This window comes from Pteropus medius, unplaced genomic scaffold (genome assembly GCF_902729225.1).
Source record: "Pteropus medius unplaced genomic scaffold, Ma_sr-lr_union100, whole genome shotgun sequence".
In the NCBI taxonomy this organism is placed as follows: Eukaryota; Metazoa; Chordata; class Mammalia; order Chiroptera; family Pteropodidae; genus Pteropus; species Pteropus medius.
This window is the reverse complement of record NW_024342473.1, coordinates 21,300,442-21,327,520: the sequence shown is the minus strand read 5'-3', so window position 1 is coordinate 21,327,520 and position 27,079 is coordinate 21,300,442. Positions and strand designations below refer to the sequence as shown.

Here is a 27,079-nt window from a genome sequence, read left to right as displayed (position 1 = left end):
AGAAATTATGCTTCAGCTGAGTTTTGGAGGCTGACAGGCAGTTAGCTAGATGAAGAAGGGGAACATTTGTTTTAGGGAAAGAACACTGAAAATCTAAAGGCACACAGGTATCAAAGATCATGGCATAATGATGAAAAGGCAAGAACTTAATTGTGGCCAAAGTGTGGGGTGTGAATGAGGACTGAGCTATGAACCTGCAATAGATGTGAATCTCATGTTCTCTCATGTGGGTATTGGGTAACATTGGTGGATTTAAAAAGAGAAGAGATGTGATGGTATCTGTACTTTAGAAAGGTTTCAAAGGGGAAAAGACAGCAAATGGACAAGAAAGGAGTAGAAGTGAACAAAAAGGAATTGTTGATAATTAAAAATCTGTTTTCAATGAATAAATAAAATATTGAATGAATCAATGAAAAACTTGAAATGTGTGGTCAGATTTGGCAGCTGGAAAATAGATGGCTTTGTTAGGATTACCTTATTCAGTGGGATGGTTGATATAGAAGCCAGTTATACATGGCAGACAGGCAATACCAAGTATTGAATATTCGAAATCAGATCTCATGTCATTGTTTTCCAAGTTAGTGGTAGTAAGTACGTGGGAAATAACTTACTATTATTATTTTGTTCATGTGTTGGTTATATATATTCTCTTCGATAACTATTTGCCCTAACAGTTTTCCAGGTGATGTTTTTTGATTTTCTGGGTTTAAAATTCTAATTCTTGAAAGCAACTTCGTATCTTGCCTTCTAACACTTATGTTGTTTTTTTAATATTATATGTTTTAATATATTGGTCAGAATTTCTAGAAATAAGTTAAATTTGTGGTAGTGGGCAATTTTTTTTCTTTTAGTGATAATAGGCATGCCCTAATATTTCACACTAAAGTTGATGACTCTGAAAGATTTTAACATATTAAACTTTAAAATTGGAATAAATTTTCCTGTTTTAGAAAATAGATTTTTAATTTGTATCAGGTGACTTTTTGGAACCTAATGAAATGCAGATGCCTATTTTCTGACCAGTTGATATATTAAATTAGTTATTCCACAATTTTTAAATCATGCTTATGATAAAAGATTTATGGATATGATATATTCTTCTGATATAATGCTGCATTTTATTTTCTACATTTTATTTAGTATTTAAAAATATTTTGGGCCCTAAATGAGATTGATCTTTTATTTATATTTTGCTTTACTCTGATTTATAGTAAAAAAAAAATAACTCTGAGATATAGCTCTTAAATATTTAGTTATAGCAATTAATCCATACTTAAATTATACTTAAATACATTTTAAATTTCCATTAATAAAGGTCATCACTGAGTTACATGACCTACATGACAAATCTTTATCTCTCTGGGGCTAATCTATAAAAGTGAGGTGTTTGGATGACATGAATCCCAAGGTCACTCCAGCTCTAGCTTTCTGTCAACTTGTACTCATAGAGAAGTCCCTTTAGCTTTATGTGAATAAGCAAAGCTGAATTAATAAGTTTAAGAACGATAGTGATATGTAAGGTGAAGATAGACCAAGCTGTGATGACCCTGGCAGATTTAGATTTGAGTTTAAAAAAAATTATTAGTCCATTGTTCATCTAATTGGTCCCATGAGCAACTAAAACTGAGAAATATTGACCCTATGATTCATCATAAATTGCACTGGAGATCTGTACACTAGCCACCTCTCTCTGTTTTGATCAACTCATCTGAAAGTGTATCTAAAGGGCAGCATATGAGAGATCAGGAGCGCTGGATTTGTATCCCACTTCTGCCATTTACTACTTTTGTGATCATAAATCGCTTAACCCATTCAGGCATCAGTTTTCTTATTTGCAAAATGAAGTCTTACAGCTCTTAAGTTTTATGATATGAGAAGCATAAATAAATAATTCCTTAATAAAACATGTTTAGTTTATATAGTCATCTGAGGTTTACTTTTACATATATTGATCTAAATTGATCCTCTTAACAATATTTGGAGGCAAATGGGCAAAGTGTTAGAGACCTTATTTAAGAGTTAGGTCTGGACTAGAAAATTTGGTGGTTTCCCCATGTGCTTAGTATGTGGGCAAGCCTCAGCTGGAGCCTACTACTTCTGATTCTTCAACTGTGTTCTTTGTATGACACATTGTCTTTCATTAAATCCTGTAGTCACCATTTGCTACTTTTCAAGCATTCTGGCACATTTTTTGGCTCTTTTAAATTATGATGACCAACTAATCCTCTTCCCTTGGAATGCAGCCTTGAAATTCTGTTCCCTTATGGTTTAAAATAATGTAACAGTAACACTTTGTTCATGTATATGTTTAAATGATTTCTTGAAAAGTATTCCATCTAACATTTATCCCTTCTTTTCCTGATTCTTTTTCAGATAGCAGTTCTGTGGATGAAAAGGTTTTAAATCATACATTTTCTTCCCTCCTGAGGGACCTTGTCTTTTGTATATGTTTGTTTGTGACAGACCTGTTTTGGTTCCTCTGTTTCAGTTGTGAAATGTGCATGTTATCCCAGCTTTCCATTCTTTGGTTGTCCTTTAAGTGTGCCCCCAATATGTTGCATTTATGAAGAGGTTACACCCTGCCAGCTGCGCTTACTTTAGCTTACACTTGCCAACCTAGGGGTCTGCTACTGTCAAACTCTGCATCTGTTCCTAAGTCTGGCTAATCATGATCTCCTTGACTATTCATGATCTTCACTGCACATATCAAGTTTTAAGGGCAAATAGTATTTGAAATGTGATATATTTTCCTGGACTCTTCCAGTGTTTTTGTTTAAATACCGACAGCTAATTTTAAAACTTCTACTCACAACACAATAGCTTTGACTTGGAGCTGACCCTGCTTAGCATTTGTCATATTAGGTGTTATGTGTTTAGTGCAGTTGACCCATGTCCCAAATTCCTTTCTACACAGCTATGGTATGCTAAAAGTTTGTTTGTTTTGTTTTGTTTTTTCTCATTTTTTATTTAAGGCTCGAATAGTAAGTGGCAATGATTTAGATGCTTCCAAATTCTCTGCACTTCAGGCATTTGGTGGGTAAGTACATTCATAATCTAATTCATTCCTTGATGGTATTTAGCTGTGCTCTCAACATATGTATTTTGAATGCAAGATGTTGCATGATGCTATAACTAGCTAGCTTCACTGCTGCTTTTTCCTTTACAGTAAAGTAGATCTTATAGTGTTTTAAAAAATAATATATAGATGTATATATGTATAGTTATGTGAACATGTATCTATATATAAAGAAGTCGAAATCACTTAACCAGATTAGCCATTATTATTATTCCGTATATAAATGCCAACACATTTTACATAAATGGGTTTATATTTAAATAGTTAATACTATCTTTTGATCTGCTTGTTTGTATTTAATGATATGTATTTAAAGATTTTTTCTGTTTTAATAAGTTAATGTAATCTCCAGGGTTTTTTTATAGTTTCATTTAATGGATGGATAAAAGTATTTAAAATTTAATCTCAAAAAATAATGTATGAATTATGTTTTTATGTAAAATACTCAAAGCAGAGGATCATCTTTAATGCCTACAGTTATATTAGTATCAATTTGACATGTATGTCTATAGGCCTTTTTCTGGGTGCTTGCATACATATCTATGTTAATATAAAATAGTAGCTTTGTGCACTTAACATAAATTAGGCTATTTTATATGTAAATAAGCAAGCACTAATTTAGTGCTGACTTTGTAGCAAGTACTGTTACAATTGTGTCATGTATAATGACTAATTTCATCACAATGGCCCTATGAGGTAAGTACTATTTCGACTTCCATTTTACAAATGAGGAAACCTATGTATAAATTAGTTTAACTTTCCCTTCATACAGCTAGCAAGTGACAAAATCAGTATTCAAGCCCAGTTAGTCTAGTTGCAGAGTCCATGATCTTAATCACTGTGGCGTATCAGATGTGCAACTTATGGTTTCATTTTTCCTTTTCTCTTTTCCATCGTCTAACAACATATCCTAGAAAACTTTCCACTTCATTATTTCTAAGTGATGTAAATATTTTTAAATACATCATTATTAAATAATGTTCATGTGTTTATTTTTTATTAATTGATTTTTCAAGAGTATTTCTAGATATCATTACTGTAAATGATACTGGAGCAAATATATAATAGATTTTTTAAAGTATATGTTGACCAAAGCTTATGCAAAGTATAAACAGAAAAATTAACTGTCTTATAATTATTGACATTTTAGCATGTTTGTGTATAATATAAATAGAAGCAAAATTCAGATGCATGTTTTTGGGGTTTTTTAAGGCAAATATAGTTTCAGTTATGTTTTACACTACTTTCATTCTTCAAAAATGAGTCTTGTTAAATACATCTATGTTACTTATTTTAAATTAAACATGTAAAATTTCAAATTTAAAGCTCCTAAAAATGACATATGCCATTTTTATTTTTATTTTTCCTGAATAAAGGTAATTAAGATGTTATGTCGATAAACTTTTTAATATCCTAAAAATAAATATGTGAAGAATTACATTCCAATTGTAATGTCACAGTGATTTAAATATGTTATGAAAACCAGCTGTGGTAAAAGATTGATCTAGATTATCCATAGAAAATTCAGATAACAAATAGATTACTTTCTCATCCTTACCCTATACACACGGTCTCTTTAAATTTATTCGAAAATTATAGCTTTTCATTTATTTTGTCGAGTTATCTTAGAAAATAATTAAGTTAAATTCCAATTTAATTTTGAAAAAATGTGTGGCATGATCTTGGAAGCTTATCTGAGTTTATGACCTTTAAGTTACTGCAACTCCTCCTTGCCCATGGCATCCATCACTTCCTAACAATTTGCTTCCCTAACTCAAATCTGAATATGGACTTGTATTATTGTCAAAGCAACAGAATTAATCTACTCCCATGTTTTTGTTAAGTGCACGCTGTGTCAATGTCTTGCTAAAATAGGTCGTCTTTGCATTTTGAATAAATCCTTTCCACATTATTTTCCCAGAAACTGTCTATTTCAAAGATTTAGGAATTATGATGGTATTGGAAAGGGGTGATCATTTTCAGTCATTAAGAGAATATGCCATTATATGAATGCTTATTGCCTCTTGAAAAATCTCAAAAGATACATTGAAGTAAAGATTTCAATCACAACCTTTTTCAGAAAGATTTTCTTGTTTCACTTTTCTATACATATTTTAAAATTATTTTTCAATAAAATGGAATATTACTATAATTGTAAGTATTATAACTTCTGTCATCCTGGAAAACTGAGACTGGAGCAGACTTTCAAAATAGGATGTTATTGCTTCTTCATGACAATGTTACTACAACCTTCACTCCTCTACCTTCAACGTCCCTAATCAGTTCAGAGCCAAACCACATTTGTCATTCTCTCCCCTTTCTCAAGTGTCAATGAAAAAGTCCATACACACTGAAACAAGATAATGGAGTTAACAATGTTGCTCTCTGATTTCTGCTCATCTCTCTGTACATTTCTTGTAAATGTTGCTAGGAAAGACATGCCAAAGTTCATTCTATTCCATCTGTCACAATAAATTTAGACCAGCTCTGGAAAAGGAATTGTGAGATGTAGAGAAAAAAGATGACCAAAAGAGAGGGAGGGAGGAAGCGGGGAAGAGAGAGAGAGAGAGGAGAGGAGAGAGAGGAGAGAGAGGAGAGAGAGAGAGCACGCGAGAGTGGGGGAGAGAGGGAAGGGCGGGGAGAGAGAAAGAGAAGGCTATAAGGATGTTTATTTAAGTGAAATCATTAAATTTAACATTTTACACTTCCTCCTGGTTTTACAGGAGTTTGGTAACTTTTGTCATATATGTAAGCTAAGAGTCCTACTAGAAGCACACACTAAAATATTAGAGAAGCACAAGAGCTTTTTTTGGAGGAAACATCTCACAGATAAAGTGGAGAGACAGCAGGAGTCGGCAAGAAGAGACTTTGGACCATGATATGAGTCTGACATCTGTGAGGAAAAGGGGAAGGAAGGAAGGAAGGAAGGACTGGGTGTGAAAAACTTTAAACTGATGAAAATGAGGCTACAAGAAAGTGTTAGACCACTGGGGAGTCCTAGAAAAAAGATCTCCTGTTAGAGATTAAGCATAAATGGTCATTTTTATTACCTCCACCATGTTCATTCATTGGGAGAAGCTTGAGGACTGTGGCCATGGGATTAATGACCATGTGATGTGGTAGCTGAAGGCTGTCATCCAGCTACATTCTTTTAAGGAGATTTTCTCTGAGGGACATCTGAATGATACATGCCTGTGTTTACTCAGCATCTGATAAGTCAATTTGATAAAATTACTTGAATAAATAGTGAATGAAGTCATACAAGTACCTTATCCAAATATAAATCACTTTTTGAAATTAGAATGATACTTCTTCTCTGCTTTGATTGCATATCATGTAAGTTCACCCTTCCCTGGACATTTGTAGTCAAAGTTCCATTGGTTGCATGCTAAGGAGCATTTTAAGTATTCTGTATTTTTTTCTTTCTAGTACCAGCCTTGTCGGCACCTAAATTCAGGAAAATCGATAAAACAGTGGTGGGGATTAGGAAAAGATAATTTGGGAAAAGTGATACTCATCTTCTTTGTTCCCTTTCTTCTCTGGTGATTCAAGTTCTCTGCAGGATTGTTCTTATAGAACTATATGAGGAACGGGTTATCCCCTGTCCTTGGTTCTGAACTAGGTTATAGCTGTTTTCTTATCCCCAGGAATCTGATGATTGCTTTCTAACCACTAATAGGATGATTGAAGCTTGTCAGGAAAGAGGTGAGGTTGAGAAAAATAAGAATAGAGAAAGAAAAAAATGTGGAGATCCTGTTGAAGGGCAGAACACTGGAAGATTGCCAAATAGAAAAAGTTTCTGTTTTGATCTCATTTTCAAATCTCACAATTAATACATACATATATATATGTATACACACACACACACACACACACACACACACACACACACACAAATAATATTTACTGTGAATTCCAAGGTTCAGTTATTGCCATGGACAAAAAACTTAACGGAGGTAAACAAATCAATTATCAGCCAAAGTTATGAACAATTGCTTTTTAAAAATAAAATTTACCTTGATTAAAATATGATTGTTTTTTCTGTTGTAAAACCTGACATAGGTTGCACAATAAATAGATATAGCTGGATTAAGATACTCTTGATATCTCTCTCATAGTTTTGACATTGTTTTTATATTTCTCTATAAAGTTTAGGAGGTTACATGCTGTCCTCATGCCCTCTTCGCCGCGCTAGTCGGTCTCCATGTTTCGGCAGGGCCTAAAATTAACCATTTAACATAGAAGCTAAGATCAGTCTTACTCTCCAGAAGCTCTCAACCCATCTTTTCTCATAGCATCAATCTTCTCTCTGGAAACTGAGAACATTTTATTTTATTGTTTTCCAGTCTTGTCCATAAATTAGATTCTTCTCCATCCCCTCAGGTAACTTCCTTATTTCTCAAAGAAAGGGTCAGAGATTCTCCTAAGCATAGGCAATGGCTGTTTCCACTGCTGTAATACCTTCCTTGGGTCAGTGGTTTATCCTACGCAAACATCCTTACATTCTTAAATAAGTGTGTCAAGTATTAAGAACATGACAGCCTGCATATTAACAGTTTGCTTCACTCACAATAACAGGTTACTCTTTGGAGAAAAAGGGAAGCTTTGTCTTTCTTTGACTTTTCAGTTTTTTATGGAAGAGTTTCTTTCTTTCCAGGGGATTTGGTACAAAAAAGGTCACTATAGATTCAGGTAAAAGTGAATTAGGGTTAAGGATTGTTAATTATTATAAAGGTTATCAGATGCAAACAGGATCTACATTCATAATTTATTACCGTATAGCAATTTAGTCATTACACTCATAACTTTTCAACTTATTTTTATTCATGTCTTTTATCTAGGAAATTGCAAACTGATCTTCCTTCATCCATTCCTTCTTCCACATTAAGTCCAATCTGAATACTGTTAAAGATTAATCTCTTTAAGGCACAGTACTCTTCTATTTAAATGTGTTTAATGACTCCTCATTTCTTCAATATGAAATAGGGATTTTTCTACATGACTTTGAATATCCTTCTTGATTTGTTATAATTCTCTTTCTTTGTACAAGGGGAAGGTATTAGCACCACTTTTTGTGGTCCCACTTGTTTGTGTCATTTCGATGGTACATATGAATTTAAGTTGCAGAAATCTCAAGATTTGTATCCTTCAACTTGATTTTAAACTATTTAAATTCTTTAAAGAGTTGGTCTTCCTTACTTGGGTTGCAGGCGAGAGAAACCCAAAATTTTACTCATTGCATAAAGGCCACTCTTTTGTTTTAAGGATGCTACGTTTACGTTTTAGATCCAGAGCGTGCATATGACCCCTTGCCCATAGCAAGCCAGGATGCAGATATCTTCATTTCAGGGAAGGAAACCACAGCCACCAATGCTGAAAACTTTCCTTTAGCTGGTTCCTAACACTGGAGTCTTCCATAATTGTTGCAAAACACAGCACCGGTTGGCTCCTTAAAAAGGGCCTGCTTTTCTTTTTAGTGATTGCTAATCAAAACACACCCAAAAAAAAGTCTGCCTTTCCCTGGCTTCTGAGAGCACTAACTCCACCTCTTAGTACTTGAGGCATACTTTAAAGAAATCCCAAATTGTGCACTTTCCAAAGATTAGTGTTTTAGTGGTAGGAGTTATATTATACACCCAGCCCCTGAGGCCAAATCTTTTCTCATTTAGGAGAGGCACAGCCTCTGCCTCCTCACCCTCATGACTCCCATTCAAGATTTATTTCCCTGCTCCAGGATCCACCTCAAAACAAAAGCGAAAATAAAAATAAAACTCAAAACCAGTGCTTGTCATGCTTTCTTCTAACTCAGCATCACAGGAGGACCCACCTAATTAATGTAGCATCTATAGGGGATCTTACAGCCTCAGAAAAATAAAATTCCTAGATAAGAAACCTGAGGAGAGCATATTTGTTGGAGGAAAAAATATGCTATGCAGAAGTAGAAGCACGTTTTTCTAAGACTTTTCTGTGTTCAGTATTCTTGTTGAACATTTGCATATTACTATCCATTTTTGGTTCTTTAAAACAGGTCTTTAATCATGACCTCTCAGTCTCCAGCGTGGCTTACATTTATTAGAAAATCAATCTTTAGGAATACACCACACAGAATCGAGTTTAATCTTGTAATGCCTTCCAGATATTTTGTGTGTTTGAGGAAAGCAAATTAACATCACCAATACATCCTTTGTGAAGACAGAATTTGAGCAGTTAGTCTTAAAACAAAGCCAGTGCAGTAACTATGGAAAATGTCATCTCTTACACTGAGCAGAATAATCACTTGTTAGAAAATTACCAGTTATTAGTCAAAAATATTGAAAATAACCCTACTAGATAAGATGACAATTTTAATGAATTTCATGGTTCCTAAGCCTACTGGTTATTTCCAAAATGTAATTGATGCAGCTATTGAGTACATCTAACATATATAAAACATCTTAGAAGAGGAGCACTGAGCTTGATCATCGTATTTCTCAATAAAGCATATATTAAGTGTTTTTAAGTATTTTTTAATAAATACTATGTTCCATGAAGGTGGATAATATAGGTTTCCTCTTATAGGCAGACATAGAGTAGTTCGATAGTACAATAAAATAATCACCTAAAAAAAAGCATGTTTTTATAACTTTGTAATTACAGACATACTTTGCTCTATTGTGCTTCACAGATGTGTTTTTTACAAATCAAAGGCAAGACCCTCCACCAGAAGAAAGATTACAACTCACATTATTGTGAGACTCACTTTATTGTGATACTCATTTTATTGCAGTGGTCTGGAATATTTAAAGTAACAACTTTGCTTAATCCATGATACTTTCTTAAATATTAAACATCTTGCTGTCAAAACTATACTATAATTCTGAGATACGACCAATTCTAAATTGAAGACTAACAGGTTAAGATATTTCTCGGTTTTTAGTTTTTCTTAGCATTTAGAAACAGTATGAAATATTACAGGGTAAATATAAGGAAACATTTTAAATGCTATTTAAAAAATAGGTTTAGTTTCTCAAATTCAAATTTTTTTTGATATAACAATGCTTTTTGAATTGTCACCATAACAGACCACATCTAAGCACTAATATATTATCTACTCTAATACTCATCACAACTTTTTGATGTAGATGTTATAATTATTTTATTCTTCAGATAAGGTAACAGGCTTAGAGATATTAAGCATAATCAAGGTCACACAGCTGAGATTTGAACTAAGTCTACCTGATTCCAGGGCTTGACTGTTTCACTATTATGCCAAATTGATGTAATTTTCAAATAAACAATGCTTCTTTCTGGATCAATTATTTGTAATTACATATTTTAAACTTAATATTTCATCATGTATTAGATTGACAAGGTTTCTAAGTAGGTATATCAAATAAATGTTGTAAATATATTTCTATCTAGATTCCAGAAAGGCATTTGCTAAGAATTTTCAGAATACCTTCTTGAAAAAATATATTGCCTAAATGGATTAATAATGACTTGAATAACTGGACCCAAAGTGTGATAATTCATGAATGGTTTGTACTGGGGAGGCCCTTAGTGGAGTGCTTTAGGAATTGCCTATGGACAGATTATTTTAATTGAATTAGATGGAAATATAAAAGATCCGATTGTAGGCTTCAAGGATATATATAAGGCTGGGCATAATAACTAGTGTGTTAAATGATAGAATTACTTTCCAAAAGATCTTAGCATACAACAATGACCTGATCTAGCAAGATAAAGTATAAATAGTGTATTAGGATAAGTAATGGTGTAGTAACAGACAACTACCAAATCTCTGTATGTTAATCAAATGAAGGTTTATTTCTCACCCATACAATATTTTCAGTGCATGTAGATATACGGGAGGAAGATGTACTTTGTTCTTCATAGTTGCTCAGGGAACCAGGCTGGCAGAGATTTATCTCAACACATACTTTCATGATTTCATGGCAGGGAAATTAGGATGTGGCAAACTGGGCTCTAACTCTTAAAACTTCCACATAGATGTGATGCATCTCTCTTCCCTTCGTATTACATGGGACAAAGCAATCACGTGGCAATAACTAGGTTTAAAAGGAGAGTTGAAGCGCTATCCCTTTATGTGTCTAAAAGAAGACTAGAACTTGAATGTTTCTGAACAGCCCTAATTATCACAATTAGAGATAAAAGGAGGTCTTACACTCTATAGAAGAGAGGAAAAACAGTTTAATGTCAATGAGTGAAAAAATGTTAAGCATTCATTGAGTTTTAGCAGCAAATTAAGTTAAGACTGTGGTGCTAGTGCTGTGGACCTAGAGTGCATTGAGAGAAGTACCATATGGGGAGTAGGGATGGAAAGTTTGCTTGCAAAGCTCCCCCGCTTCTCAGGAGTGCTGTGCTCAGTTCAGGGTACAATACTTGAATAGGTATAGACAAAAGAGAAAGCATGTAGATCAAACAATCAGGTTGAAAAGTGGTCTCAAATCATACCCATGGAAAAAAAAAAAAAAACCACCAAAGAACCAGGATGCTGAATTTGGAAAAGAGAACTCTCAGGTGAGACTATGTTCAAAGTCTTCAAATATTTAAAAGGTTAGATGTGGAAAAGAAACTGTCTCGAGCTTCCTAGAGAGCAGAACATGGTTCCTTGGAGGAGTCATGGGCAGGCAGATTTCTGTGCTGTATGAGGAGAAATTTCTAACAATAAGAGCTGTCTTTATAAAACTAAGTTGCCCATTTTTAGAGATATTTAAATAACTTGGACGATTGCTTGTTAGAAATGTTGCAAAGGAAATTTAAATATCAGATGCTTGATTCTTTAATGCCTTTTTCAATCTTAAGATAATATTGTAGACTATCCTAACATTATATCTTATCCTAATATAATCACTATCAAATAGATCTTGCTATGGAATATAACAACCTAAAACTCAGTGGCTTAAAAACAATCCACTGATCTTGTCTGCATTCATTAATGCATTTATAGTCAACTGGACAGGGACTAGTTCTCACGTGTTTATGGATGTCTGGCTATTGTCAGGGCAATTGTCAGGGAATTCGACAATGTCACTCATCCATCATCCAGCTGGCCAGACCAAACTTATTCATGAGGCAGTGACAGGATTGTCAGGAAACAAGAGAATGTCTATAAACCCACTTGAAACCTAGGTTGTAATTGACGGCCATCATTTCTGCAACATTTTATTGTCCAAAACAAGTTATAAATCTAGTCCAGATTCTAAAGACATAGAAGTAGACCCTGCCTCTTTATGGGAAGAGGGAACTTAGACCATCTTTATGATCTACCGTAATCACGTATACCTACAATTAAATACTGTCCAAAATTAATGTATTTCTAATAATTTGAAGAAAATAGAATGTTATTTCATGTAGTCACCTTCACTTACAATATATTTTTATTACTTGTAATTAAAAATATCGGTTGCCATGAAAATATCAGAATCTCATTTTTGGTACTTACTCAATTACCTCAGCTGCAATAAAATTGATGATTTACTTTCCAGAAGATAGTGCTCAGAAATTTTCAGAAAGTAAAATATTTTTGGTTTGAAGTTATCAGGATAGACTTTATGAAGATGATGGTATTTAATTGGGATTCGAAGTTTTGTTAGAATTTTGACATGTGAATATAAAAAGGAAAGGCAGAGGAAGCAGTACAAAAACTTGAATAGCATCATGGCCTCATGGGCAAGAAAATATATTGAATAATAATGGTTAGAGTATATGAAGGAGAGAAATAGAAAATGTGTTTGGACAGGTAAGTTGAAATTTCAAATGCCTGATTAAAGATATTAGATATATTAATCTTTTAAATAATAATATATCTATAACTTTGAATACCTGCATTTTGTGAAAATAACTCATATTCTGGGAACATAGTAGCTGAACAAAAACTGGATGAGGACAATGAGAGGGAAGAAGCTATGAATTTATTTTCACAGTATTATATATAGTTTTCATTAACCAGAGCAGATTTGTCTGCCAAAAGTGCAAGAAACTTAATTTTTAAAGACATTAGTCTTTAGAAGCAAGTGCATTCAGGCATAGCAGATATCTCTTTGGCTTTGAGTATTTTTATGTAACTCTATCAACCATGATAAACATCAGCGTAATTCCTGCTCATTATCTTGATGTTTAGACGCTAAGGTCCCAGGTAGGAAAGGCCAAAGGAAGGGATTGGCAGAAGACATCACTGCTCAGAATGACCTGAGTATAAATCTTTTCACACAAGGTGACACTGTCTGCCACATAATCTTTACATATAAAGATGCCTTCAGGAAAAATACTTGAAATAGTTGTTCCAGAGTGACGACTACAGAATCTCATGTTTTAGAAAATTCCCCGAGATTAATGATGAGATGCATTTATTTTTACCAAGTATAAGAAATACCAAAGTTATAGATCAGGAGTGAATGAAACCATGGTTGCATGCAACAGAGTATCCTATCTGGGTCAAAGACGAGACTCAGATTTGACCAACGTGATGAAATCTCTGAAAACTCTTTTCAGTGTATACATTTGCCTCCATTGATTTATACAGATGGAGAAGACTTGGACATTACTCGCATTTGAGGTTCAGACAGATATATTTGATGGAAGACTTGGTTAGTATAATGAAATCAATGGGCAGCAGTATTCAGGGAAAGACAGTGGAATTTCTGTGAGAAGTGTTATTATAAAGACACAAAGAGCTTGGCATGATAGCTCAGACTCAGCAGTAAGACCTGAGCATCAGGGAGAAGGAATTCTGGTTACTGTGTGTATATGTGCTTTAAACTATCCATACACAGTCACTCTGGTTGTATAAATAACTTTTAAGGAGGAAAAAAAGGTATATGGGACCCAAGGAGAGGAAATTCTGTATCATTTCTGAGCAAAAGACAGACAATAACGTGGTAAAATGGTAAAAACACAGAATTTGAAATTAGAAGGCCTAGTTTTAAGTCTTAACTCCACCATTTTTTGCTGAATGAGCTTGGACAAGTTATTTAACTTGTGAGTCATATGCCTTAATTGAAAAATGCAGAATATAATCTAAACAATTAGCTCACAAGATCATTTAGTACATCTCAACTTTTTCACCTAGCACACACAAAAATGATAGTTTTATAATACATTATAGAAAAAGTAAAACTTTGCTTCTGATGGCCAGAGATAGGATTTCCTGGGACTAAGTAGTTTTGCATACCACAGGACTTTCAGTGCTAAAAATGGGAAGTCCTGAGCAAACCAGGATTAGCTGGTTACCCTAGGGGATCTGAGGGACTCACTGCCACAGTTGGCCACTAAAGTTTTCTGTGAGAAGTTCAGCATACCAATGACACATGTTTAGCTCACTAGAAGCACTCAGAATTAAATTAGGCAATATATTCTATGTAGCTCTATTAGTCTGGGCTTCTGCCTGAGAAAATACATGAATTCGAGCTTGGAAAAGTAATTCCCTACTTCAGTCCCCTATTTGGTATGTTTCATTAGACATGATTGTTTGCCCCTTGAAAATACAAGGGCCATCTTTCAAGAAAGACAAAGGAATAGGGAAGAGAGGAACCTGAATTGAGAGAGAGGAGAAAACTGGGCAGAACAGAACTCTGTTTCATTGCCCCTTTGAGGGAGCCACAGCAAGTAGAACTTAGCAAGGCTGTCTCCCTTTTCGAAAAACGTTGATGTTTGAGGACATGGCAGATACAACTGCTTCCCTTTCAGTGTATTAATGTATAGTTTTCTACTTTTATTAGCTGTGTATTAGCTTTATCATCTCAACTAAGATGAATCTTTTCCTTTCTATATTGTATGGTGGGGCTTTATTTCACTATTTTTCACAGAAAAGGCCAAATTCTTGGAGTCAAAGCTGAAAACAGATCTTACCGTGCTTAGAAATGTGATACTTTCTGCATCACACCATTAAACGGCACCCTAATTGAAATGTGTCTTATTATACTTCAGCTATTTCATGCTCACTATTGTGCAGACTGTAATTGAACTGTCTAGTAAACAAGCTGATATCACGATTTTCAAATTTCTGTAGCATTCAAATTCTCTTGAGACCACTGGGCAAGGCAGAATAAACATAGTAAAAATCTGACACAATATAAATATCAGTGGATTTGAATAGAGAGGAAAAACTTAGCAAGAGGACTATACAGTTTCATTCAAGGTCAAGTCAACACATTTATTGAGGGTACAGCAAATGCAAAAGCATTGTTCATCCTTTGGACCATTTTTCATTAGAGGATGCAGAAGCGTGAGGCCATCTCTCTCATTGTACATGTTGCATTTAGCTGAAAAGATAGTTGAGAGGATAAGATAGTCATGTGTATTATAATGGAACATGGGAAACAGGAAAGAAAAACCAGGTGGCCTTGTGGCCAAATGCACATTAATGATCTCTTGGTATTTAAGGCCTTATTTGTGGCATAAACAATAACTTTGACATGGGAATTAGTGTTTGATTTTGGTAGATGAATAAGATTCATGAGGGGTATTATTGGGACATGAGGATTGTGAAGATAGGCCATTGCTACATTGGGAAGGGCCTTGGACATCAGCTAAGAAGCCTGGAATTTTTGTTTGTTTCCTGAACACTTTTCTAACTGCAAATACCCAAAGGATGTTTTGGTTTACTATCATGGCAGTTGTGTACTAGAGAAAGTACCAGAATCTTGTGAAGGCAAGGGAAGATCCATGCGTACCTTCCTCTTTATATATTATGACATCTCCTGCATATCCTGTCCTTCCTTGATGAAAACACCAGTCTTAGGCAATTGGGAGGCAGGGAAGGGATTTGAACAGTGAGTTAAAAAAATTAAATCACGATTGTATAAAGATTGAGGTGAAAGTTGTATATAATATATACTAGAAATAAGAATTTGAGGACTTGGTTTATTATTGACAAAAAGAGCAAGGGAACTACTTTATCAGAATAAAGGATGACTTCAGCTTTAAGAATCTTCAGCTTGGAAAAATATGAAATGGGTAGTCAAATAAAAATGTTAGGTAGACCACTAGGAGTGAAGGACTAGATCAAGGGTGAAAGTTTAGGACTGGTATAGAAATTTGAGATTTAACTCTGCAGAAGTGATATCTAGATGGAAATGGCACAGATAGAGTATAAAAACTTAGATTGAATTATTAAGAAAAAAGGATGTTGCTAAACTCTCATAACAATGCAAACTACTACTTTCTTCCCTATGCTAAGTAACAATTAGGAGACACATTGTATCATAGGGACTTTAATAAGTTATTGATCACTACAGGATATCCTAGACTTACTTGTGTTATAAGACTAACTTATGAAAATCTAGAGTCATTCATCCTCTTTTTTTGATTTAGAAATAGAATTCATGAACTTCACATCTGATTTAAGACTCTGATGTATTGAATAAAATTCTAGCTAAAGAGCTATTCAGCCATATAACCGTGGACAAGTTGCCTAATTTCTCTAAAATTTTTTCACCTGTATAAGGAAACAATTATAATTTCTACCTCATTTTGTTGCTGTGTTAGATGACTTAACATATGTAAACATTTCACACAGTGTTTATAGCACATAGAAAATAGATGTTCATTACAAGCTGGCCATTAATATTCATTCCATGTTTTCAAATATGCTTCAACATGTGTATCTCTGATAGTAAGTTTAGACTTTAAAAATCAAACTATATTTTAATAAGAACTTAAGTGTTCACTCAGTGAATATCCTTTGTAATGTAAACAATCCTTATAGCTACACATTTAGATTAAACTGTGAGACAGTAGTTTAAAGGACTATGAAAAGCCAATGTCGATAACAGAATAGCCCGATAATTAAATTGCTCAGCCAGTCCATACTCAATGGATTGCCATAAATAACTCTTTAATCTATATTTAATCACAAGGTCATTATATAATTTGAATAATAAACAAAATGGCTAATTTGGGCACAGAGAATAGAGTTATTGGGCTGGCATTAGATATAAAACCATGACTTACTGCCAGGCACATATGCTCAGTTTGAAAGTAGTATAAATCTTCCTGAGGCCAGTGGTTTTAGCCAGAGAGATTTAAGTATTTATTAATTTAATATTTCACTGAGTTGGGACATTAATAACACTACTACAGTTTTACTTCAGTAGGAATAGATATCTCAATATAACTTGAGAATTGTTTTCCTTTTGATTTGGTGTTTTTGTCTTGTTTTATATTAGAGACAGTAGGCCTTTTGTTGACTATGTGAAGTTTGACTTTTCCCAAGCAATTCCATGTCTTATCATAGAAGAATTTGTGATTTTTCTGAAGCACAAATTTTAGGCTGGCAATCCAAAATTCTCATTTTCATGATGCCTTGCTCTCTAGTCATTAGGAAATTCCATATGATAAGAGTCATATAATTTTTATAAGTCTCTGTATGTGTATGACCAGTGCCTACTATTCAAGATTATTCTTTTTCTCTTAGTAAATATTAACCTATAACTCCAAAAGGGCTAAGATGAGCCCATGCAAGTGACTAGAATATAATCCTTGGGAATTTCATAAAAAAGGCAGAGACTTATCCATTTCTCTGTTTAGTTTACTGTAGGGCACATTCTCTGTGATTGTAGAATCTAGAGACCCAACTCCCTTGGCTTGTGCAATTATGAAATCATGGAACAACAAACCAAAAGTCATTCAGAGAGAACACCTGGATGGGCCAGCCTTTGTAGTCAGAAAAAGAACATTTGACCTATTGTGTCTCATGCTGGAAGATCTCCTGGCAAGGAGATTTCAAAGCCTCTCTTCCTTTAAAAGTCATCCTGATATTTTATCACCTACACTATTTATTTGTTGAAGGTTCTTTTTGTCAAAACCAGAGTCATGCTTTTAAATCAATTTCTCTTATTACATCTTCTGTCATTTGATATCACTTCCAGAAAAAGAGACAGATTCATGGCTATTAACGAGAAAGGTATCCTGGGGTCTTTGGACTCAAGAACCTTCTCCCACTTCCCTCCATTGCATCCAATGCAAACTAGTTTAGATTCTGGTTACCATACTTTTAGTTTCTACTTAATTCATTAGTACTCTAATCTCTTAAAGAGCTACGTTTTTAAAATAGTCCCTTAAATAACCCCTTATTCAAACTCAACTAGGTTAAGCATGATAGAAAGATCTAGAGAAATCAGATGTTAAATGATCCAAGGTCTCTGAGTTTAATTTTAACCTTTCAACCTATGTTCCCTAAAGAGGTTAGAGAAGAGATCTCTAGGTAAAGTTATGCCATATTTCAGGATTTTCTTCTCTTTCTCTTTTTCTCTGTGGTTAACAGAATAATGGCCCGACAAAGATGTCCACATCCTATCCCCTGAAGCTTATGAATGTGTTACCTTACATGCAAATGAACTTTGCAGATGTGATTAAATTCAGGATCTTGAAATGGGTAAATTATCCTTAATTATCAGGATTACAGGCAGCTTCAGCCTCTAGAAGCGAGAAAAGGCAAATAGATTCTCCCCTAAAGCTACCAGGAGGAACACAGACCTTCTGGCACCTTGATTTTAAGACTCTGACCAGAAATGTAAGCTAATAAATTTGTGTTATTTTAAGCTACTAAATTTGTGGCGTTCTGTTATAGCAGCAATAGGAAACTAATACATTCTCCTTTTATATTTTTAATGGGTCGAAACTATCTTAAACTTTGCTGCCTGAGTACTTTGCATCTTCTGGAACTCCTACTGTTCTTTTTGATTTTCTCTATTCTAGCCTATACAGGGTGCTTTTTTTTTCTTTTTTTTCTTTTTTGTTTGTTTTGTTTTTTTGTTTGTTTTAATATAGCCAGAGCCTCTTGTGCAAATTCACTACCATGGCTTTGTGAGAATTGAGATTGCTTCTATTATCAGTCTAACAGAAGTTATCCAGTAACTGCTAGGCGTTCTGTGCTGTGCTAGGTGGTGTTTTAATATTTCTTGCCTAAGAGGTTATAATCTCCTTTTAAATTGTGAGTTGAGGAACAAACTTGAGAGTGCAATCTGATAAAGCAGTTATTATCTTTTCTATTAGCTAGCATAGAAAATATTTCTTTCCCTAGCTGGATAATTATGTTTTCAAATATAAATTATAAGACCACTTTAGAAATTTTTACTCATGCAGTTATTTCTTTCTTTAAAATATCAGAAGAACAGTGTTAAAACTGAAAAGGAGAGAAGCGTGGGGCTACCATCTCCTAAATGAGGGCAGGTATTACAAGTGGAAGCAGCCTTTGTCAACCCAACAGGGTTTCCAGAACCATCGGCCTTCTCGAGCCATTTTCACAATGACTATGATGTGCACGTGTGTTACCAAACTGGAAGTACAGTGGCAAGTGCTCAGGATTGCTGCAAACTATTTGGATTTACTTAGCAACCAACCTAGCTGGCACTGAAGGACTAGAAACGATGAGAATTTTATGGTTTTCAAATAAAAATTAACTGATAGCTGTAGTTTGGAATGGTTTCAGCATATTTTATAATTTGTTTTAATTAATAAAGTAATAACATGTTTATTTTTAGGTTTTTTTATGTCTCATATGGTTGTTAAAAGTAATTTTTATTAAACAATGGAAAGTATAAAATAGAATAAATCAAAATCATTTGCAAAATCCCACCGGCAAAAGAGAACTAGAGTGAATATTTTGGGGTATGTGTGTGTATTTTAAAACAATCCATGCTCATTTTGAAATTTTAAAGAGCCCCAAAGGTGGAATAAATAAAAAGCCCAAGTCTAATTTCCTCCCCTGTCAGTGTCTCCTTTCCCACTTTCCATAATTAATCATTGTTTACAATTTCTTGCATAATCTTCCAGAAATTCCCTCTTTTTCACAATCTCTTTGTGTATATCTACTTATGATTTTTAACAAATATTCAATTTAGTATAATATTTATAAATTCATTTTCATTTAAAGGTATTAACAACAATGAATATTTATTATAATCATAATTTAAGATAGTTCTGGTAGAGTGAGCAAAAAATAAACTGTTATAAGACCTAACTGTGTGCCAGGTACTGGCATTTTTTCCCCCATTTTGTCAATTCTCACGTCTATATTAGGTGGTCCCCATCATTGTCACTTTGCATATGAGGAAATTGAATGGTAAACATTAAGGCCCAAGGTCACACAGTGAGTAAATGATAGAACTGTGTTCTGATCCCAGCCCCATCTTATTTCAAACCCAGGCATTGTAGACTTCTTCTCATGCCATTAAATGTTTATCATTTTTATATAATATTGCAAAACATTCAGAGATGATAATTTAACCAAATTTTTATTAGACATATATTTCTCATATATGAGAAATACTTTCTATTTTATATTTATGAGACATATATTTCTCATATATGAGAAATACTTTCTATTTTATATAGAAAGTATGTATTTTCACATACTTTCTATTTTATATCACTTTTATGGCCCATTCCACAGCTTTTTAAAAAAACACATTATTCTAAATAATGTGTTTTTAAAATTTTACTAAAATAAGTTACTAGAAGCTTAATTACTGTATTACTAAATTGTCCTCAACAAAGTTTTTATTATTTATTCTTGTACTGTTATATTATATATTATTTATATTACATTATAATTCTATCTCAGCAATCTGAAAAGTCAAAAACTGCATCTCATTTTTTTATTTGCATTTTTGTTATTAGTAAAGTCAAACATTTTTCTTATGTCTCTTGTGATTTCATTTTTTTATTTTGTGATCTGCTACAGTCTTCCTGTTTATCTTTTCTGGTAAATTATCTTTTCTATTAAGGTTTTCTCTATTTAAGAATTATATATTAAAAAGGATGTTTCGAGCTTACATATCATAATATTTTCCAGTTTATCATTTAAGAACATTATTTGTGGTGTTATTTATTTTGAATAAATTAATTTTAATCTATCAATATTCTTTTAGTTTCAGTCATTGGATAATAATTATAAAACTATTCTCCATACCGAGATTATAAAATGATTTTCTTCCACTTCTCTTAAGGCAAGAATTTGTATTTTTGTCTATATCACGTTATTTAAATGTATGGCATGAGATATGAAAAATACTCTTCCAGTTATTTATCTAATTACTTAATATTTATCCAAGAACATGTCCAAATATTTGAAATTTGAGTATGTCAAATCATATGTATTTATAAACAAATTATACGTGGTTATTTTTGGACTTTCTATTTTATATCACTTTTATGGCCCATTCCACAGCTTTTTAAAAAAATCATAAACAGGCAAAAAAAATTGCCATAAATCTTGGAAAGAAAATGTCTTTATTTGTAAATGGAATAATTATTTATGTAGAAAGGCCTGAGGAATCTACAAAAAAATTATTTGAACTAACAGTAAACTTAGCAAGGCACTAGAGATTAAAGATCAATATAACCAAAGTCAATTTTATTTTTATACATTATCAGCAAACAATTATAAAATGAAATTTAAAGTTTCATCAAATTGCATCAAAAGACATAAGCTATACAGAAAAAAAAATTTAAATGGCGGCTAGATTTGTGTCCAAATAAATACAAATATGAATAAGAAAAGTTAAAAAAATACCTAAGTAATCAAATGTGCCATGTTTCTAGATTGGAAAATGCAAAATTGTTAAAATGGCAGTTTTCTTAGATGAAGTAAAACCTGTCAGAGAGTATCAAAAGAGGTGGGCATTTCCTTGAACTTTTTTCAGTGAAGATGAAAATAGTCCTTTTTTAAAAAGCCTAAGAGAATGTTTAGAAGATTCTATCTGGTTAAACATCTTTGATGGGTTAATTCACAAGTCTATTTGGTAGAAATGCATCTGATGGCTATAAGCTTAAATTTCTCTTAGTCATTTTGAATTTACTCACTAATAGAATTAAGAACAGCTTTTCAGAACCCAGCCTCTTTCTAAGAATGGGATTTTTCTCTATGTAGAAAAACAACATTTTTTTAGTAGTTTGCACATTACTAGCCACCTTACTAAGTTCTCTTATTGATTCCAACAGTTATGCAATTGACTACTGGTGTTATTAGGGGCAATCTCTTTAAATAATAGCATCCTATTGGACTTAGAATTAAAATTCAGCACACCTAACAAAACCTCAAAGGCCCAGGCTACCTCCCCAGTCTTATCTCATGCCCTTTTTCCTTCCCTCACTGCACTGCCCACCATTCTGGCCTGTTTTGTTTCCTCATATATGACAATTGCAACTTTACAGTATTAGGGCTTTAAACTTGCTCTTCTCATTATCTGGAGTGGTCTTTGGCACACTTTTCACCTCTTTTCAACTCCAGTCTATACCTTAAATATCTGCTTATGGGACCCTTCTTTTAAGAGGCTTTCCCTGGCTCTATAGTTTTTATTAGGTCCCACTTTTCTCATTGCAGCCATTGCTTTTCTTTCAGAACATTTAAGTTTGTGAATCTATATCTTTTATGTGGTGTAGTGTGTTTGATATCCATCTTCTCTCCCACAGGTTATAAGCTTCACATCAGCAAGGGTATCTTTCTCTTTTTTCCCAATCACTATACTCCTACACCTAGCATAGTGTGTGCTATATAATAGGAGTCCATAAATATTTCTTTAAAAATGAAATGCTATCAAAATATGTTCCTATTTCAGATAAGACCTTGCTCTTTACCTTCTCTTTAGAAGGAAAGAAATAAGAAAAACTTGTCTCTATCATGATATTCATGTCTGAAAGTAATTTAATTTAATAGATTTCCGCTTGAGAAGCATTTGTATTTGAGAAATATACAACATGTTAATGGAATAGAGAGCTTTACTGATAATAGAATTTTCAGACATAGAACCACAGGGTGCTAAGAGGAGAAAAATGGGAAAAACAACATTTAGCTCATAGGCACATAGAGGACTATCAATTCCAAATTCCACATTTGGCAAATGGCAAGATCTAATATAACTAGTATGAAGGAAGTGTAAATATGTACATAAGAGGAGACAATGTATATATTTTGGGGGATTTTAAAAAATACCATTATTATCATTATATGTGGTACTGAGAGACTGTCAAGTTTCTCCTTTTCATAGATTATACACATTGGTAAGGGTTTTTTAATTCCCTTTTTACCCCTAAAATATTTTATTTTTCTGAGAAACAGACATTTCATTTGAAGAGGCGATAGGATTTTATTTGTTATGCATCCTGTACTTCATGCTATTTGAACGTTAAATTAGAGGTGGTGCTCAGAAGGTACAGTACTTGGCTAGAGAGTTCTGCAATGAATACTCCAGGGTGATCCCTTTTTGTTCCTTTCTAGAATCTTCATTCTTTCACAAATACCTAATGAGTAAACTCCTTATGTAAAAAATCTGAGAGGGTACTTGAAGAATGCCTGTCTAAAGATATAAGCCATTTTGGACAGAGTCTGAAGAGGAGACAGATGGCATTGCAAAAATGTGGGTATAGGAACACCACAAGGAAGAGGATATACATTATATAAAATAAAACAAACCCATTTTAAGTATACAGGTCAGTGAGTTATGTCAAATGCACGCACACTTGTATAACCAGTAGCCCAATAAAAATTCAGAATGTTTCCATAACTGTAAAAGATTCCCTCCCTGTCCCTATGTAATCAGTCTCCAACCCTAGGCTGTGGGCAGTCACTGAGCAGCTTTTAATCACTGATGATTAATTGTACCTGATCTTGAATTATTATATAAATGGAGAATACATTAAGTTCTCTTTGATTCCATCTTTTTTAGCTCAGTGTAATATTATGTTGGTAGTCATTCCTTTTGTATTGCTGAGTAATCTTCTACTGTATGCATATGCCACGGATTATCAATCCTTGGAATGTTTCCAGGTTTAGGTTATTTTTTGATTATTTTTAATAAAGCTTCTATAAGCATGCTTGTACAAGTTTTAATTTTGACAAAATCTAGTTTATGTAATTTTAACTTTTACATTGATACCTGGGATCCATTTGTACTTGCATACATTGTAAAGAGAGAAAATTTACTTTTGTCCATAATAACATATAGTTGTTTCAACACCATTTGTTGAAAATTTTAGTATTTCCCCATGGAATTAACTTGGAATTTGTTGAGAATGAGTTGACTTTATACAGGTGAGTCAATTTCTGGACACTCTATGCTGATTGCTGATTTATTTGTGTATCTTTACGCCAATATCACACCATCATTATTTTTATAGTTTTAATGTAAGCTTTGAAAACCAGTAGTGTATTTCTCCAATTTTGTTCTTTTTCAAGATTTTTTTTAGCTATTATAAGTTGTTTTTTTAAATTTTCATATAAAATTTTGCAAGTTCTATCAAAAAAGCCTTTTGAGATTATGACTGGTAACATATTAATCTCTTGATCAATTAATGATTGGTTGTCTTAAAAATAATGACTGTTCTGATCCAAGAACATGGGATATCACTTTATTTAGGTTTTCTTCAGTTTCTCTCTGCGTTTTATTTTTGTAGTTTACAGTGTACTGTTTTGACAAGTATTTGTTAAATTCATCTCTAAGTATTTCATGGTTTTGGATGCTATTGCAAATTGTAGTTTTAAAATTTTACTTTCCAATTTTTTGTTTCTCAGAATTGGAGATGAACTTATTTTTGTAATATTGATCTTCTGCTATCTTGTCAAAATCAAGAATTAGTTTTTATTTTTGCAACTTGCTTAGGATTTTCTGCATATACAACCTTGTGCTCTACATATACAGTATTATTTTCTTTCCACGTATGGGTTTTATTTATTTTTCTTGACTTAATACACTGAATAGGATCTCCAGCACAGTGCTAAGTAGAAATGATAGAATATTACATCTTTGTTGTGTTCCCAATCTTAAGAGGAGGCATTCAGGCTTTCGACCTTTAAACATGTTAACAGTAGGTTTCTCAAAGTTGCCCTTTAATAAATTAACTTTTATTCCTTAGAGAGGAGTTTTTTTACTCTTTAAATGTGTGTTGAATTTTGTCAAACATCTTTTCTGTATATTGAGATTATCAAGTGGGTTTTTTTTCCCTTTAATATATTTATATGATGAATTAAATCAATTGCTAAATGTTATACCAATCTTTAATTTCTAAAATATACCCCACTTAGTCATGATGTATCCTACTTTTTATTAGTGAATTCAACTTGAATTCACGGTATTATGTGAAGATTTTTTTGTGTCTTTGTTCATGAGGGAAATTGATCTCTAATTTTCTCTTCCACTAATATCTTTATTTGGGTTTAGTATTAGGGACATACCATCCTATTAAATACTTAGGGAATGTTCTGTCTTCCTTGATTTTCTGGAGAAGTTTGCATTAGACATTTCCTCCTTAAATGTTTGAAAGAAGTTACTAGGGAATTCATCTAGGCCTGGAGTGGATATTTTATGTCCTAGCAAACTTTTAGAAAGATTTTATTTTTTTTAATGTGGCAATTAGATATAAGTTACAAAAGTATTCAGAGAATATGCCCTGAAGTCTTGCAGTGGAGTAAGGTGAATAAACATTCTTTCTGGCTACTATTTGAGAAAGAGCACCTTACTATTATGTGTTAGAAGGAAAAACATGACTTTAGTGGCATTAAATAAAGTGTCTTTAAAGGGTCAATTTATACAAATGTCTAGGTCAGTGTGTGTGTATATGTGTACATATATATTTAAATGTAATCATTTATTGGTTTCTGTGATTTCATCTTCTTAATGTCATATTGTATGGATCTATATACTTGATGTTTTCTTCCATGTTGATCTCTAAATATTTAAATTACTAATAAGAGCAATACAGCAACATTTGAGAATGTCATCCTATTTTCTAGAAATAACATAAGGTGATATTGTTACAAAGAGGTTAGGATAATACTATCTCTTTTTCTGTGACTTTTTTTTTTGGATATTTTTGTTGTCATTTAAAAAAGAAAGAAGGGAAAACAAGTGATCACAAAACAAAATAGAATTTTCTTTTATACAAGTTACATCTCTAGGAATATGGTGTTTCTATCGCTAGTGAGCTGGCTCATTTATCTAATCAACTCTTATTTGAGAAGAAATTATTCATAGAAAATTTTGCTTTTAATTTTCAATTATATCTTTGCTATTTTAATATCAAAATTCAGCAAATGGTTTGTTTCAGCTGTGATTTAATTATGTTCTCAACTATAACATAGTATAACATCAAATAAAACTAAAACACTAAGATTAAACCCAATTTATCACATACATAAACAATTTATTATTCTTAGTCTCAAATTACTGAGCAAAATAAAGCCTGGACCATACATTAATTCCATAATTATTTTTTGCCCTTGTTCTCAAGGAACTAATAGACTAATAGGGGAGATAAACTCACAAACAATTACAATAATCAATTACAGCTTTATTGGAAGAGTGGTCTAAAGAAAGAAGGGAGAAGAGAGTCTACATCAAGAAAGTAGGTCTGACCTCTTGAGCTAGGTCTGGAGGAATCAATAGATTTTTTTGACACAGACTAGAGGGGAAAAAGCTTTCAAAGCCAGAAATGCAGCATCTTCAAAGGAAATTAGTTATAAACCAGCACAGCGAATCTAGGAAATGATATGAATTTCAATAAGGAGAAAATAAGGTAAGGTGGAACTTGCACAGACAGAATGGAGATGTAGGCAAAGTCTACATTGTGAAAGGCACACTCTGCTGAGGAGCATGGATTTTTACAGGAAGCTTTAAAAAGAATTCCTGTGGGAGTTTAATTTGAATTGACAAAGTAAATCTAGGTTTCAAGAAAATCAACTTTGCGTGCTGCATAAAATGAATTGTTAGCTTGTGAGAATGAAGAGAGGGGTGTACCAGTTAGAAGACTATTGTAAAAATCTGAATGAAAAAACAAGGGTCTCAAAAACGAAGTAGCAGTAAAGATAAAGAGGATAGATTTTATAGTTATTTGGGTGGCAAAATTTATAGAACTCGTGACTAATATTAGATATGTTGGAGGTACATAGCATTGAGAGAAGAGGAGGCAGTCTGAGTTTAAATTCTACATAGGTATGGATGGAGAAAGGAAGAGAACAATAAATATCTGGAAGGATATCAGCCGCTAATGTCAAAATTAAATACC

General features: G+C 33.1%; 1 protein-coding gene across 1 annotated transcript in view; it reads left to right on the top strand.

Annotated features, from left to right (window-relative positions):
* Positions 1 to 2,976: 2,976 nt before the first annotated feature.
* The window catches only part of LOC120604618 (protein unc-13 homolog C), a 348,907-nt gene continuing 324,804 nt past the window's right edge, over positions 2,977 to 27,079 (top strand). Inside the window, exon 1 of the mRNA XM_039865545.1 lies at positions 2,977 to 3,037. The gene's annotated coding sequence lies outside the window, so the exon portion shown is untranslated. The remainder of the gene's footprint in view (positions 3,038 to 27,079) is intronic.